The 16,956-nt window shown below is 36.2% G+C and overlaps 1 long non-coding RNA gene across 1 annotated transcript in view; it reads right to left on the reverse strand.

The window, feature by feature from the left end:
* Positions 1–16,108, reverse strand: part of LOC138166557 (uncharacterized) — a 57,473-nt gene extending 41,365 nt beyond the window's left edge. The window contains exons 1-2 of the long non-coding RNA XR_011169620.1: positions 15,944–16,108; positions 9,907–10,076 (exon numbers count right to left, since the gene is read on the reverse strand). This is a non-coding gene — a long non-coding RNA (uncharacterized lncRNA). The remainder of the gene's footprint in view (positions 1–9,906; positions 10,077–15,943) is intronic.
* Positions 16,109–16,956: the final 848 nt, after the last annotated feature.

The raw sequence follows: 16,956 nt of genomic DNA on the forward strand, positions 1-16,956 counted from the left end.
GACTGGCAGGTGCTTTGCTCAATTATGGGTTGCAAATGCATGATGGACTGAGGAGGGGGTTCTACACTTAGGGGCAACATTCTAGGGTGAGTGGTCTAGGTCTTACACCTATACAAGAGGAAGTTAAGAAGCAATCATCAGATTTATGGTTCTGAACCTAGGAATAAAATGGGTCTCAGTTCCAGTCCCCAGTCTAGTTTGAAGCCTGTAATGGAATAGGCAGAGTATGAATCTTAGAAATAAGGGGAGCCTGCAATTGTGTCCCTTTGAACCAGTAGATTTTTCTAGCTGTCTGATAGAGGATAAATCCAGCAGCAGTCTACTAGAATTCTAAATAGAGAATGACAGCAGGCATATTGCTCATACCCAAACACAGGTCAGGCATATGTAAAGCTCAGATCAGGAGGGCAACAACCAGACTTTTCCCTGGTTAGAACTCTTTGGGATTACTGAAAGCTTTCAGATACCCAGCATGAGCTTTTTATGAGATCCTGGAATAATATTATATTCAATACACCAAAAAAAGAAGCAGCAGGACCATCTCAGAATCTCAGATTTCCCTCCAACAGTATTCAGAGTCTGACCCTAATAAAAAGTTTGAAGTCAAGAAGTTGATTGAAGGGAATTAGTAAATAAAAAAAAGAATCCTACTATAACTAGAAATTATGGCGATGGGATTCTCAGAAACAAAGAAGAAAAGAGTGATTTCAAAATATCTATAAATAAAGCTTTGAAGTAAAACAAAGTTTGGTTACAAAGTCAATTAGAATTCCTGGAAGAGATAAATGAAGCAACAGTTTTTTTTTAAAGAATGAGAATGTTTTTATAAAGGAAATGAGACTGCTAAAGGAAAAAAAATGGAAAAGAAATGAGATCCATAGACAAAAGAATTAAAAAGGGAATGAACAGGTTGGTTCAAATGGTACAAAATCTTACCCAACCAACATATTCTCAGAAAATTAGAATGGACCATATAAAAGTCATTGTTTCTATGAGACAAGAAGAAGTAATAAGACAAATCAAAAGACTGGATAAATGTAAGAAATTTTGTTATAGCATTTAAAAAACAACAAGAAGTTACCTGGAATCCAAATTTAGGAGAGATAATTTGCAAATGATTGAACTATTTGAAAGCCATGGCCAAAGGAAAAGATTCTAGAAATCATATTTCTAAAAAGCACGAAAGAGAATTGCCCATATTTCTTAGAAACAGAGATCAATGTGGAAATACAAATAATCTTCTGGTCATCTCCTAAAATGAAATTCCAAAATGAAAAATCCCAGGAACATTATAGTCTATATACAGATCATTCAGGTAAATTAAAAAAATACTACAAGCAGCCAGGAAGATTTTAAGTACTGAGAAGCCACAGGCAAGTTCATGCAACATTTAGCAACTACCACCAGAAAAGGGAAAGTTTTTGAGTTTTAAATTCTCTTCCTCCTGCCTGATCCTTTGCCACCCACTGAGAAAGCAAGTTCATCAATTGTACATATAAAATCATGCAAAATACATTTCCATATTAGCTATATTGCAAAAATGCAAGAAAAAATTTCTAAATGAGAAAATTAGACTTTAATTTGAACTCAGAGTTCATCAGTTCTTTTTCTTTGGATGTTGACAGCATTTTTCATCTAGCATCCTTTGGAATTTTCTTGGATGATTGTCTTGATAAGAATAGTTAAATTTTCCACATTGTTCCATTATTTGCTTAAATTATATTATATAATATATACATATATAATATAAAAATTATACAATTACTATTGTGTAGAAAGAAATTTATTATTTAATTTAATTAATCAACTCCCTCTGCTACTCCGCACCTTAGATATTTTCTCTTATTCTCTCTTAAGGTGATCAGTGTCTTATTTGTCATCACCCTCTGTCTTTGCCCTCTTCCATTAATTAAATTATTATTTCTACTGTTACTGTGTAGAAAATTCTCCTGGTTTTGATTACTTCACTTTGCATCAGTTCATATAGATCTTTTCATAGTTTTCTAAAACCATCCCCCTCATCATTTCTTGTGTCATAATAATATTTTATCACACTCATGATAAAACTTGTTCAGCCATTCCCCAATTTATGGACATTCCCTCAATTTCTAATCCTTTGCTGTCACAAAAGAGCTGCTATAAATATTTTCATTTATTAGATCCTTTCCCTTTTGCTTTGATCTCTTTGAGATACAGATCTAGTAGATCATCCCAACAAAATAAACTCACATCTGTGCCTTCTCTCTGCGTAGACTATTTCTAGCTGCCCTAATAATGATGATGTTCTTAATAATTCCATGTATCTTCTTCCCATGTAGGAATGTGAATAGTTTAGCTTTGTTATGCCTCTTATCAATTTCTCTTTCATGTTTACCTTTTTATGCTTCTTGAGTCTTGTGTTTGAACATCAAATTTTTTATTCAATTCTGTTCTTTTCATCAGGAATATTTGAAAGTCCTCTATTTCATGAATACCCACTTTTCCTTTACAGGATTAGAAAATGGATCCTCAACTTTCATGGGAATAATATTCCTTGAAAATTACATGAAAGTAAAAAATCTCAATGTTAATATTTTGAACCTATTGGAAATTGGGAGTTCTTGCAACTACCCCAAACTGTAATCTGTCACTAGAAACTGTTAAAATTTTGCTTTTCCACATACAATTCTTCTTAACAAAACATTAATTCTGATAATATGCACTTTTCCTAACACAGTAACCATGAAATAATCCATAAAATTCAATACACAAAATAAAATTGGTAACATGTAAAACATTTTTCTCTCCAGTAATTCCCTAGAATTCTTTGACCTTTTGTGCTAACATCTTCATAAAAATTGATTTCAGATGATATTCACTTTTTATAACACATAAAATCTATAGTACTATAACTACTGTACTGCAGACAAAATTCTTAAAAGTGAAACATTCTATAAACTGAATCTTTCCTTCTACTGTGTCAAATGGCAGTGTGAGCACATTATGCTGTATACTATACCACTGCAAAAGTCTCTCCCTTGGCTGCTTCCTGAAAACCAAAGAATCAGTTGCTGGGGCTTTAGTCACTACTGTTAGAACATGCTGAGACTGGCAAGGTCCCAACATCCCCCTTGACACTCTTTCCTTCAAGGTTGGTGGATGGTGTTGGAGATACTCAGGAAGTAATTCAATAATGGGAACAGCAGGATGGTTGAGGGATGATTCACTTTTTGATGAGCCAGAAAGAAATGTTAATTTTTGACCCTTGCTCCCCTAAAAATATGAGATAGAGGAATGAGAGTACTTAAACATATTCACACATATACATGTTCTTGATTGTCCGTGAATAGATTATCCACTTTGTTTATAATGTGAAGAGACTACAGATCATATCTAGTCCAATTTTTCTTGAAGAAGAATCACTCCTCTTTCCTACCTAACAATAGTTATCCAATCTTTGCATGGAGATCACCAGGACCAGAGAAACTTCAACCTCCAAAGGTGGCCCAGTCTGCTTTTGTATAGTTCCTAGGTTGGCACAGTGGATAGAATACTAGACCTGGATTCAGGAGGACTCATCTTCTTGAGTTCAAATCTGACCTCAGACACTTATTAGATGTGTGACCCTGGGCAAGTCACTTTACTTTGTTTACCTCAGTTTCCTTAGCTGCAAAATGAGCTGGAAATGGGGTTCTGTCAAGAAAACCCCAAATAGGTTCATAAAATCATAAATGACTGAAAACTACTAAACATATAACTTAAGAATTTTCCCTTTATATGAAGAATAAATCTACCTCCATAATTTTTACCCATTGATGTTAACATATCCATAAAGGATCAAAGCAAAATAAGTCTAATCTGTTTTCCACGGGACACTTATTCAAATACTTCTTGAGGACAGTTTATGCATCTTCTCTTCTCCAGGGCAAATATTTCCAATCCCCTCCCTGATATTCCAATGGTACACAGTACTCTGGATGTGAGGTCTGATCAGAGCAAACTAAAGCAAGGGTACCACCTCCATAATATTGGACCAATGTGTCTCTTACTATAATCTAAGATAACATTGTTTTTTTTTTGTAGCTCTCATATCAAGCTGTTTATGCATATGAGGTTGCATTCCACTAAAACCTCCACTCTCTTTTTCAGATAAACTACAATTTAACTATCTCCTCTTCATTCTGTTTTTGAAAAGTAGACTCTTTTTTAAAATCTAAGACAACACTTTACTTTTTTTTTTCAGGGAAGATGTGGGGATGGGGATCTGTGATTTCTTAGGTAGAGGGAATTTTCATTGAGGAAACTGCTTCTACCAATTCAAGTCTTAATAGCTAGGAAACATTTATATAACACCTAATTTATGCCAGGTGTGAACATGGGCCCTGTAATACTTGTACTAACCATTAAATATGGTAGAGATTCCCTTTTTCTTTTTTTGTTTTATCTTTTTAAAAAATTTATTAAAGTATTTAATTTTAGTTTTCAACTTCCAAGTTCACTTACATAAATTTTGAATTTTCTCCTTCTCCCATCACTATCCTCTCCCTCTCTTCCCCGTCTCTCCCCTCCCCCCCTACCCCAGATGGCTTGCAATCTGATATGGGCTTTTCACATACACTCCTATTAAACATATTTTCACATTAGTCATGTTGCATAGAAGAATTATAATGCTTGGGAAAAACCATGAAAAAGAAAAAAAAACAAAATAAAACAAAACAGAAAAGAAAATAGCTTGCTTCATTCTGCACTCCAATTCCATAAATTCTTTCTCTGGATATGGCTGGCATTTTCCATCATGTGTCCTTAGGTCTTGTTTTAGGTCCTTGCATTGCTGAGAAGGGCTAAGTCTATCAAAATCAGTCCTCTTACACTGTGACTGCTACTGTATACAATGTTCTCATAGTTCTTCTCCACTCACTCAGCATCAGTTCATATAAATCTTTCCAAGTTTCCCTGAAGTCTGCCTGTTCATCATTTCTTATAGCACAATAGTATTCCATTACAGTCATATACCACAACTTGTTTAGCCATTCCCCAATTGATGGGCATCCCCTAGATTTCCAGTTCTTGGCCACCACAAAAAGAGCTGCTATAAATATTTTTGTACATGAGGGAACTTTTCCCATTTTTATGGTCCCTTTGTATACCAGAAACTGGGTATAGAACAACACCTGGCACTGTATACCAGAACAAAGTCCAAATGGGTACACAATCTGGGTATAAAGTCTGATACTATAAACAAATTAGGGGAGCAAGGAATAGTTTGTCTGTAAGATTTATGGAGAATGGAGGAATTTATGAGGAAAACATTATGAAATACAAAATGAATAATTTTATTACATTAAATTGAAAAAATTTTGCACAAACAAAACCAATTTAACCAAGATTAGGAGGAAAGCAGAAAACTGGGGAAGAATTTTTACAACTAGTGTCTCTGATGAAGGTCTCATCAAACTATATAGATAACTGAGTCAAATTTACAAGACTACAAGTCATTCCCCAATTGATAAATAGTCAAAGGATTTGAACCGGCAGTTTTCAGAGGAAGAAATTAAAGATATCTATTGTCATATGAAAAAATGCTCTAGATCACTATTGATTAGAGAGATTCAAATCAAAACAACTCTGAGGTACCAGATCATACCTATTAGATTGGCTGACATGGCAAAACAGGAAAATAATAAATGTTGGAGAAAATATGGGAATATTGGAACACTAATTCATTGTTGGTGGAGTCATGAGCTGATCTAATCATTCTGGAGAACAATTTGGAACTATATCCAAAGGGCTTTAAAAATGTGCATACCTTTTGACCCAGCAATACCACTTCTACTACTGTATCCCATAGAGCTACTTTTTTTTTCACATGGGAACTAGACAGTGGAATAGCACAACAAGTAGCCAATCAGGGATACTGATGTCCAGGGCTGACTGACATACCAACAATGCTTTATGGTGACCAAGAACAAACTCACTTGAATGTGTAGAAAGCCAGCAACTCTGAAGTCAATTAAGCTCATACCACCTTTGAAGCAGACCTTGAGGCTCTGGTGATTTATGGACCTTCAGGAGATATCCTTATCTTCAGAGATTCCCCTAATTGATGGTTATGGGGCTCTTGGACATATTCTGTTTTGTGGTTTTTGGTTTTCTCCTTATTTTATTGTATGTGCTCAAGCTATGAACTCCCAACACTGCTTATCTCCAGGTATGCATTCTGATTTGTTTCAAAGGGCCACAGCTCTTAAAACCTAGAATTCCTCTTTCCCCTTCTTTCCTGGATCTCCCTCACCCCTTGGGAATGGGGCTCCCTTCCTCATTCCTTTCTAGGACCTACCCAATTCCCACCTTTTCAAATTCCCTGCTTTCCTTTGTTTAAAAGGTAAAAATACCTCACCCTTTCCAATTCTCCTTTGTAATGATAAGGGAATTTGAAGATCTTCCCTGAACCTTTATGGGCCACACTTGGAGCCCAACAGGAGAAGTTTGCTTAGGGGAGGCTTGTTTTTCACGAAGGCCCATACGTTTTGTTACTTTGTAGTTAGGCAGTGGGTCATGAAGGTTGTGATGTTCTCTGACTCTGGAGAAGGCTATATATCTACCCTAAAGTCAGGTTTTGCTTTGGGATTCACTTATGGGAAGAGTTATGTGATTTAGCCAGATGATATTCTAGGTAACCATTGAGCCCCTGGCTTTGAAAACCCATATGGTGGTGCTTCTCTCTCTGGCAGCTAACTATGCATGTGTGTAATTGTCAGACAGCTAGAAGCTCTGTCTGTTGGTCTGTTGAATTGTGTTATTTTCTCTGTCTGTATGTTTTGTCTGCTTATAATTTCTGTTTGTATTTTTTGAAGTTCAGGTTGCTGACTTTTTCCCCCGAACTAAGTGAATGATTTATATATGTTTGACTAAAGTAAGATTGTTAGCCCGTTTTGAGTTGCTTTCCTTTAGAAAATCAGATCAAAGAACCTGTGATAGCAGACATCTTGAGTATGCTAGTGTGCTTGCTGTTACACCCTTCAAACAGATGTAATCTTTATAAACTGTGATAGGACTTTGGTTCATTCCAAGTCCACCTTTTTGGACCTGGGGTTTCTTCCATTTTAACAGTTCATGGGTGTTTTTATTTCAATACAGGCAATATGTTAAGTGATTTACAAATACTGTCTCATTTGATCCTCACCATTACCCTTAGTGGTAAGCATTATTACAATCTCTATTTTACAACTGAGGAAACTGAGAAAACAGAATTGCTCAAGGACACACAGCTAGTAATTGTCTGATACTTGATTTGAACTCATGTCTTTCTGACTATAGGTTCAGCACACTATCAACAGCACCTGCTCTGCAATTTAGAATCTTATCAAGTGGTTTTGGTCACTGAGAATATAAGTAACTAATCTAGGGTGACATAGCCTGCATATATCAGACGCAAGTTTGGAACCTAGCTCTTCCTGATGCTAGGGCTGGCTCTCTATCCATTATGTTAAAGCTTCCTTTCAGACTTCACATTAATTCCTATTAAATTTTATCTTATTGATTTTAGCTTTGATATGCTGTCTTCTTCCTCAGTGACTTTTCCAAGGTCACACAGATAGTAAATGATAGAAATGTCTTCTCATTTTCCCTCCATTTTGGATTATCTCTTTCCTTATCCTTGCCTGGTCCTTACAGTTTCAGAATTCCTTCCAATTCTCCCTTCCACGTTAAGTTGTATAGAACAATAAATAATATAGCTTTTTCTTTCTGCTTCATCTTTGATGGCATTCATATTTTTTAAACTCTTCTTTCCTATTGTTTCCTTTTGTTTGGGTAAGCAGGGTATTTCCTTAGTTTGGGAAATACTAAGGATTGGTTATCATCAGCGTTGAGTAGGTCTAGAAAGGAGGAAAGTTCTGGACTTTCCTCAGGTGCTTGTGCATGGCTGAGGTCATTAGAAGCTGCCTAACCACTGGGACAGAAAAACTTTTTTTTTTCCTTTCTAGCTCTTTCCTTATCAAGAAATAGTGTGTAGGAGCGAAAATCAGAACTTGAAGCAGGAACTATCTCCTGCCTGAATCTCTCTCCAGTGACTTTTGCTGTTGAAATTTGTTTTGAGAGAATCTTTTTTTTTTTGTCTTTTGATTAGAACCTAAAAGGTAAAGCTTTGTATTGCATCTTAAAGTTGGGCTTTTTTCTTTCATCATAAAGTCTACTATAAACACAGCATTGATCTGGGTGCTGGGAATACAGAAAAGTCTAAAATCTATAATCTAGGAGATTATAATCAAATTGGGAAAGAAATCTCATGAATGTTTCATAGATTAGGAGCTTAGAAGGAACTTGTAGGAAATCTAGTAGGACTCCTTCATTTTACACCTGGGGAAGCTGAGGCCTAATGAGGTTAAATTATTTGCTAAAGGTCACACCGGATGTAAATGTCAAAGATGATGGCATTAGAATGCAGGTCCTCTGGTTCCAAACCCAGAATCTTCTTCAATGTACCACATTCCCTTTGAATTTCAAGGTAATTTGGATTTCATAGAAGTGTGCAGTGTTTAATATGTCTCCAAGCTATGTAAGCTCCAATTCAGGGCCTCTGATTATAAGATACTATTAAATACAGAATTAAGATATTTCAGAATACCACACATTTTCAAGATAATGCTATGTCTTTGCTGAAATTTAATTTTAGGCCTCAGTGAGTCTTAATCTGGCCTTGAGTGTTTATACTTCTTCAGGGAGTTTTAAAAATTATTTTCTTTCTCTTCCACCAAACTTCTTTTTACTTACAGGTTTCAGTGTATTGGTCACACCCACACTATACAAACATAGTAATATATTTATACAAACATGTCTATATGAATATAAACATACATACATTGTGTGTTTATGTATGTGTTAATTCTCTTTCTTGGAAGATCTAGGCCAAAATAAAAGAAACTGACTTTAGGATGTTGATTATATGTGAGTATATGCATTTGTAAAATAGTCGAGCATTAATGGGCTGTGTGCTAGGTTGAAAATCATATACATTGACCTGTTGAATTTTGCACTGTTTTCTACCCAAATTCCACTGAAACACGGGGGAAGGGTGAAGCATTTTGGGAGGGGGGGGAGAAGAAAAGAATTATAAAACTCCATAAAAGCAATGTGCAAACTCCAGGCCAGATTAAAACATACTGAAACCTCAAACTATGTTAAATATAAGAAATATAGTATTACCCTGAATATGTAGAATATTCTGTATTGTGTACCTTAATTCTTCCTTTAATGGCCCCTCATAATCAGATGCCTGAAAATAGAGCTTACATAGCTTTTGACATATTTAGTATAGCAAGAATCCATGAACCTCAAATTACCTAGAAACCAAGAGGAAGTGGGGAACATTGAAGAGAAAGTCAGACCTGTAGCAGCAAACCTGGGCTTAAATTCTGATTACCACTTGTTTTCTGTTTAACAATTTAAGTAAGACAAATTTTATATATAGTTTACATACATATCATATATGCAAATATTATATATATATATATGCAAGCACACTGTGTGTGTGTGTGTGTGTGAGCGAGCGTGTGCATGTGTGTGTGTAATGCAGATATGTAGTGGCACAGGAATTCAATTCATTTAAACATCATTGTGACACTGGGCCACCCAAGGCAATCCACTCTACTCCAGAGTTAGAATACATCTTTTGTTTTCACTTGTAGGTTCCCCACTCCTGATTTAGGTACCATAACATTTTATAATGAGTAACCAACTTTGGGAGCCCACCTCTTTAAGCAAGTTTAGGGGCCTGAAAAGGACTACAAGGCAAGGTAATGTATGCTTTTTAGGGGGAAAAAAGAAAAAAAATTACAGAAGCAAAATCCCTAGCTACAATTTAAAATAAAATCTAACTCAAGGAATGCAGAAAATAGGGAAAAGAAGAAGTAAAGCCATATTTTTTACCCTTTTCTTTTTTCTTTTTCCTTGAGAAATGTCCTTTGGATTCTCCAGCCGCTTTGGCGCCTGCCACTCCCCTAATGCTTGGCAAATTGATTCCTCCTGAGTGCAAGCAGTGTCAGCTGGCCCTGATTTGCAATGCATACCCAGCAATGGCTTGCAGACCTGGAGGAGTGCTGGAAAAGAAATGAGGGTGTACGTGCTTCAACAGGAGATTGGACAAATGCTCTGAGAAGACCTGTGAAATGACTACAACCTTGCACACACCCCTTTCCCCAGCTACCCTGCCTCTCTTGCCTCTGCTGAGTTTTTAGAGCTCTGGAGAGGGTATGGGGACACTCAGATTTCCAGTGGGAGAAAATTTACAAGGAGGCAATGTCTCATCCAATATAACACTTGGGGTTCATCTGCATTTTTTGAGATACTACTTAAACACATGCACACACACACAAATATACACACATCTTATCACTGATTTTTCATAACTAATCATTGACTTTTTCCCCACTGGATAACACAGCACCAGTTAAATCTGGTGGAATTAAGATTAGAATTACTGAACTTTTTAAACCTGGACCATTGTTCTCTGACATTCTTTGCTTCTAGGCTTCAAATGAGTAATGCAGTTTCCTTTTCTACATTTCACACTCCTAGGCAGTACACTGATCTATCAACAAATATTTATTGAATACCTACTGTGTGCTGGGCTCTATGATAGGCACTGGGGATACAGGTAGAAAGAATGAAATGACCCCTAGTTTTAGTTTAATGGAGATGACCATGAGTATGTATGTGTGTATAGGGACACACATGTGCCTATACACGCATATATATATATAAACATATGTGTATGCATACATGCTAAATACAAGGCCGTTTTAGAATGAGAGCACTAGCATTTGACAAATTAGGAAAAACATCCTGCAGAAAATGGGTGTCTGAATTGCATCTTAAAGAAGAGAGGAGCTCTGTGAAGTGGAGGTAGGAAAGGAGTACATCCCACACACTGGGGATGACCAGTACCAAACCACTGAGAGGTAAAATGGAGTGTTATGACTGAGGACAGAATCTGGCTGGATTGAGGAGGATAAGAGAACACAATGTCTACCAAGGCTGAAAGGGTAATTTGGGTTCAAGTTGAATATTTTTTTTTGGAGGGGGGAAGGCAGAGCAATTGGGGTTAAGTGACTTGCCCAAGGTCACATGGCTAGTAAGTGTTAAGTGTCTGAGGCCAAATTTGAACTCAGGTCCTCCTGACTCAAGGGTGGGTGCTCTATTTACTATGCCACCTAGCTATCCCTGCATAATGCTTTAAAAACTAAACAGAGGAGATTGCATTTTATTCTAAAGGTGGTTGAAAACTACTGGAGTTGGCTGAGGAGTTATATAGGTCTGGGCTTAAGAAAACTACTTTTTAAGCAATATGTAGAAAAGGCCAGAATGGGGGGAGACTTGAAGCATGGAAATCAATTAGGCAGTTATTGAAATAATCTAGGCAAGAGGTAATGAGATCCCAAAATAAAGTGTGATCAGAGAGAAGGGATTATTTGCAACAAAATATTATAAAGTTAGAAATGTCCAGATTTGGCAACTGATTGGATATGTGGGGTGAGAATGGTGCCTTCAACAGAAATGGGGAAGTTTGGAAGTGGGAAGAGGGTAGGGAAAAGTATAATGAGTTTAGTCTCCAACATATTGAGGTTAAGACACTTTTCACAACCTGGGCAAAGTGCAGTTATCAGTCAATTTCATAGAAAACTAAAATGGTTGACATATCTCCAGGGACTTGTGACCCAGCTCTGCACAGGAGAATTGGTGCCAATTTTATTTTGCTTTATTTTTTCATTCCTACCAGCATACCCTTTCAAATCAAACCATCTAAGCAGGTTCCATACATTCCCTTTTCTCAGCTTCTTAAAATGTCAGTGGTATTGTTAGAAGTGATGAGGATTGAAATTTATAGATAATTCAAAGGATTATGGACCCAGTGGTTTCTTTGGATGAGCAACAGACAAATTGAATAGGATGATTTAAAAAAAAAATTAAATGGGATGATTAAAAATTTTTTTAAATTAATTAAAAAGTTTAAAATTCAATTTAAAAATTGAATGGGATGATTAAAAATAAGAAATTTAAAACCAGAGGTGAGTGGGCAAGTCCTAGTGACATTACTTAGTATTTTTTCTGACTTCTGTTTTTTTTTCTAGTCATGTTTGACTCTCAGTGACCTTATGGACCATAGCATAGCACACCAAGTCCTTCTATTCGCTGTCTTCCAAAGTCTGTCCAAGATCTTGTTCATTGCTTCCATGACGCTATCTGTCCGTCTCACGTTCTGATGTTCCCTTCTCCTTTTGCCTTTAATCTTTCCAAATATCAGGGTCTTTCCCAATGAATCCTGTTTTCACATTATGAGGCCTAAGTATTTATGCTTCAGCTTTAGCATTTCTCCTTTCAAATAGTCTGAATTAATTTCTTTAAGTATTGACTGACTTGATCTCTGACTTGATTATATCACTGCTTTCTCCCAAACTTTTAAGGATAATGGGAGAATAAATATGCTAAGATAAATGATAAAACAAGGAAACCAAGGATTGACCATGATGATAATGGTAATTATTTAAATGACATGAAATTTGATTTGTAGTCTTATTCAAAGCTTTCATTCTATGTGACTGTGGATGGCAATGAATAATTTTTTAAATTAACTTTTTGGAAGTGGAATATTTTATAGTTCCTTGAGTTGTATGAACACAATACTAGGGAAGAATAATGGTCCCCAAAGTACATTACTGAATTGTTCCATTTGACAGGAACACTAGATTACATTTTAGTCTTCTCCAGAAGCTAAGTTGTCTTTACAACAATCATCCCTTCATGTGGCAGGATTAATGCTTTCTTGAAATTTGCATACCTTACAGGAACATAGGAAATGTGTAGTATATTCTGAAGGGGGTTAATATAACACAGTACCATATGTTATTGTGTTAACCTGCACTTTGCATGTGTTAGCCATTTGGATTCTTTAGATGTTTGAGCAAATATGTATTTGTAAAAATAGTAAGAAATAAAATTCCTAAATGAAATCAAAACCTGCCTCCAAATGATTAAGAGGAAAAAAAAAAGAAATCCTGGCAGGGACCACCAATTTATAATATGCAACCTGAGTCTGGTCTCCAATATTAAATATTAGATGCAATGCTTTGTAAACATAAGGAATATTAATAGCACAACAACTGTGATGCCCAGAGCACCTTGTTACCGAAGGTCTGAAACAGTCATTAATTATGAAGGAGCAGGAACCAGTCAACAAATGAGAAACTAGCTTTATAAATTCATTGAATCCAAGGATTTAGGAAGATCAATGAGAAATGCTAAAGAATGGATTAAAACAGAACAGACTATATATGGTAAAGAATATTATAGTATTTTTTAAACTTCTCTTGGAATCATTTAACAGAAATGTTCCCTAAACATACACACACATGCACGCAGGCTCACACACACACACACACACACACACACACACACACGCACAAGCTCACAGAATCAAGATGCTAATGCTATAGCTCATTTATTGCTAGCATAGTCAGTGACATTTCATAATGTACATCTGTCAGCCAGAGATATAAATGAATGAGGTGAACCATACAATTTACCCTCAGGAAGTTCCATTAGAGCCCCCAAAGTATAATATTTATGAGGTCAGAATCAATTAATCAGATAGCTGTATTTGCTTTTCAGTTCAACATGCTCAGTGTACCACCAAACTGTTGCATTTGAAAATCTTTCATATCTGGTACAAAAAAAGTCAGTGTATCCTTCTGTATGAAAGCTATTTTGTAAACCAATTTCTATGGTAACACAGAATACATAGAGTACTATTTCATGGAGTAAGTTTTGTTCTTGTTGAGCTGTTTCAGACTCTGTGACCTCATTTGGGGTTTTCCTGGCAAAGATACTGGAATAGTTTGCCATTTCCTTCTCCAGCTCATTTTACAGATGAGGAAATTGAGGCAAGAAAGATTAAGTGACTTGCCCAGGGTCACACAGCTAGGCAGTATCTGAGGCCAAATCTGAACTCAGGTCTTCCTGACTCCAGGCCCAGTGCTCTATCCACTATGCCACATGGATGCCCTTTGGAGTAAATAGGGAGAATGCAAATGTATTCTTATCAGAAATGCTGATAATCTCAATAGGAGTCCCAAATATTCCTCCCTAGCTGAAGTAGTATCTGTCATCCCACTTATCATGGAGAAAGTGGGCAATGGTAGATAAGAAGCAATTACTTAGAAACTATGATTATGGATAAAATATACTATAACCATTCAAACTTTGATTGTCAAGATCAGGCAGAAGGTTACTGATGCAGAAGTTACTGGCTACCCAGAGCTCAGTGGACCTGGAAGAATAAAAGCCAAGATTTGCCTCAGAGACTAGAATAAGGAGATATAGCTAGGCTCTTAGTGTCTAAGCCTGTCTATCCAGAAAGTAGGTGTATAATGAATTTATGAAGTAAATGCCTGGGGAGAGGAACTCTGACAGTTCAATCACAGTACTCTTGTAGTATGGAAAAAGGCACAAAAGCAGGGGTCATTTGTTTGTTACAGTATTTTTTTAATGAGTTTCATATTACTAAATATTTAAGAATAAATAAGTATAAGTCTATAATGGATGGGTGTAGATAAGGAAGATATTTGTTAGTGAAAGTTATAAGTCACTGAGGCCCTATGCAAATTCATCAAACAGGCATTATTATTGATCACCTATTATGGTTCAATTATGATGCTAAGTATTATAGGAGTATTCTGTTAATCAATGAATGTTTGTCATATACTGACTATGTGCAGATCCCTGAACTTGGCACTGCAAGAGATGGAGATGTATGACATGGCTCCTGACCTTAAGTTTATATTCAAGTTAAGGAGTCAAGACTAACACATAGTATAAGAAGTAATGAGGAAGTTGGTAAATAATTAAGTGCCAATTCCTGTAAACACTTTAAAATCTCAGATCACAGAAATATTAAAAATATATTAATTGAGTTGAAAGGTGAAGAAGTTGTTTGCAAAATGTGATTTTGAGGGGAAAATTCAAGAAGAATAGCTTGTGTGCTCCTGCATAATATTTGAACTGAATATTGAACTGAATAGTTCAATAACGTGGCAATAATCTCATTTGGATAAGCAGGATTTGGTGTAGTGGTCGTCATGGAAGGGCTAGAATACCCAGGGAGCTGGGAGCTGGGGTCCTAAAAACATTATGCAATGATTAAATTCATAATTTGGGAAGAAAAGGACAAAGTATAAGTGTCAAGGAAAGGCTGAGCATCTGCTGATATTCAACAAACTAACGCAGGAAGATGACCTAGAAAGCAATGTGCAAAACAGATTTCAAAGTCTGCTTTGACCCTTATCCATTTAGGCAGTTCTCAAAAACCTTAAGGGCAAAATGCAATAAGAAAGGCTCACAGGTTCTGAAGCTTTAGAGAGAAGTAGATCTATTGAAACTATTCAATAGATATTGACTTTATTTCTGTCTAATCATACCTAAACAGAGGTATATACCAAAATTTATACATTAATAATAATAAAGACAACAGTGGTTATAAAAATTTGTGTTTACATAGTACTTTGTGACATCCAAAAAGCTTTCCTCAAAATCTTTCTGAGTTAGGGAAAACAAACATCATTAATCTCATTTTAGGTATGAGGAAACTGAGGCAGCAAAGTTAAGTGATTTTAAATGATCTTGATGTCCAATCACCACTTCAAATGCAACATATCCCAAATATAACATACTTTTTATCACTGTTTCTATCAATGCTACCACCAAATACTCAGTCACCAATCTCAAAACCTTGTTACTATCTTTGATTCTTCACTCTTCCTCACATTGTACATCCAATCAACAACCAAGTACAGTTGATTTTACCTCCTTAACACCTCTCAACCCTATCCTCTCTTTTCTATTCTCATTGCCACCACCCCAATATAGACTGTTGTTGCTACTCATTTGTGTCATTGCAATAGCATATCCTTACCTGTTGTTTGTCCTTCATTCTTCAAGAAGACCAACCCTGGCATCAGGAATGCCATGACATGCAAGTGAGTTGGATTTAAGTGAGGGAGGACTATGTAAAGTCCCCAGCCTCATTTTCTCCTGCTTTGTTTAGATTTCTCTTATGTACTTAGCATGATGTACTTTATACTATAGTTCTGTGAGTATGTATGTATAATCTGTACATACTAGGATTTAAGATGTATGAGGTCAGAATTTGTGTCTTATCTAAACTGTGCAAATACTATGGCCTTATTGCAGTGAATCATAGAAAATCAGAGTTTTAATAATGTTATATACTTCAATCCTCATCTGAACAGGAATCCTTGTACAACATCCCTGATAAGTGGATGTTGCTCCAAAGACAAGGAATATGTCAAGAATCTATAATTTTGTTACTTTGGGAACTTCTTCTCCAATACAGATCATAACCAGTCCATATTTGAGTTAAATATGTCATAGACCAGTCTTATAGATGGTAAGTCATCTAATGGTCATAAAACTAATAAGGGTCAGAGACTGTGATTTGAATTCAGGCCTTTCTGAGCCTTCAGATATGGGTTGTGTTAAGCGGATTATCCTGTAGACAACTGGAACCAAAAGCAATATAACAGTGGTGCTTTAAGAAGATTAATTTGCTTGAACTTGAGCTCTTACAGAATGGATGAGGATGGGATACAGCGGGCAGGAAATGTAGAACCTGGAGATGTTGTCATTCCAACTGGTGAAACAAATTAAGCCATTAACAGTCATTAACTTACTTATTGTGCTGAGTTTTTCCAGCTACCAGAGGGCATCTCAAGGATCCTGAGGAAATGGTAAACAGGAGTTTGAAATGTAATCGAAAGGGGAGATAGGAGAAGTGTGACTACTCAGACAGCCTGGGATTGGAAAACACAGTGTATTAGATTCCTAGGGTTGAGGATGGGAGTGGGAGGCTGGGGTGAAAGAGAAGGTAGACTGATGAAGGGAGAAAAAGGGAAGTGATACAAAGAA

This window comes from Petaurus breviceps, unplaced genomic scaffold (genome assembly GCF_028583685.1).
Source record: "Petaurus breviceps papuanus isolate PSGF00001 unplaced genomic scaffold, PetGlider_PUasm1.0 224, whole genome shotgun sequence".
Taxonomy (NCBI): domain Eukaryota; kingdom Metazoa; phylum Chordata; class Mammalia; order Diprotodontia; family Petauridae; genus Petaurus; species Petaurus breviceps.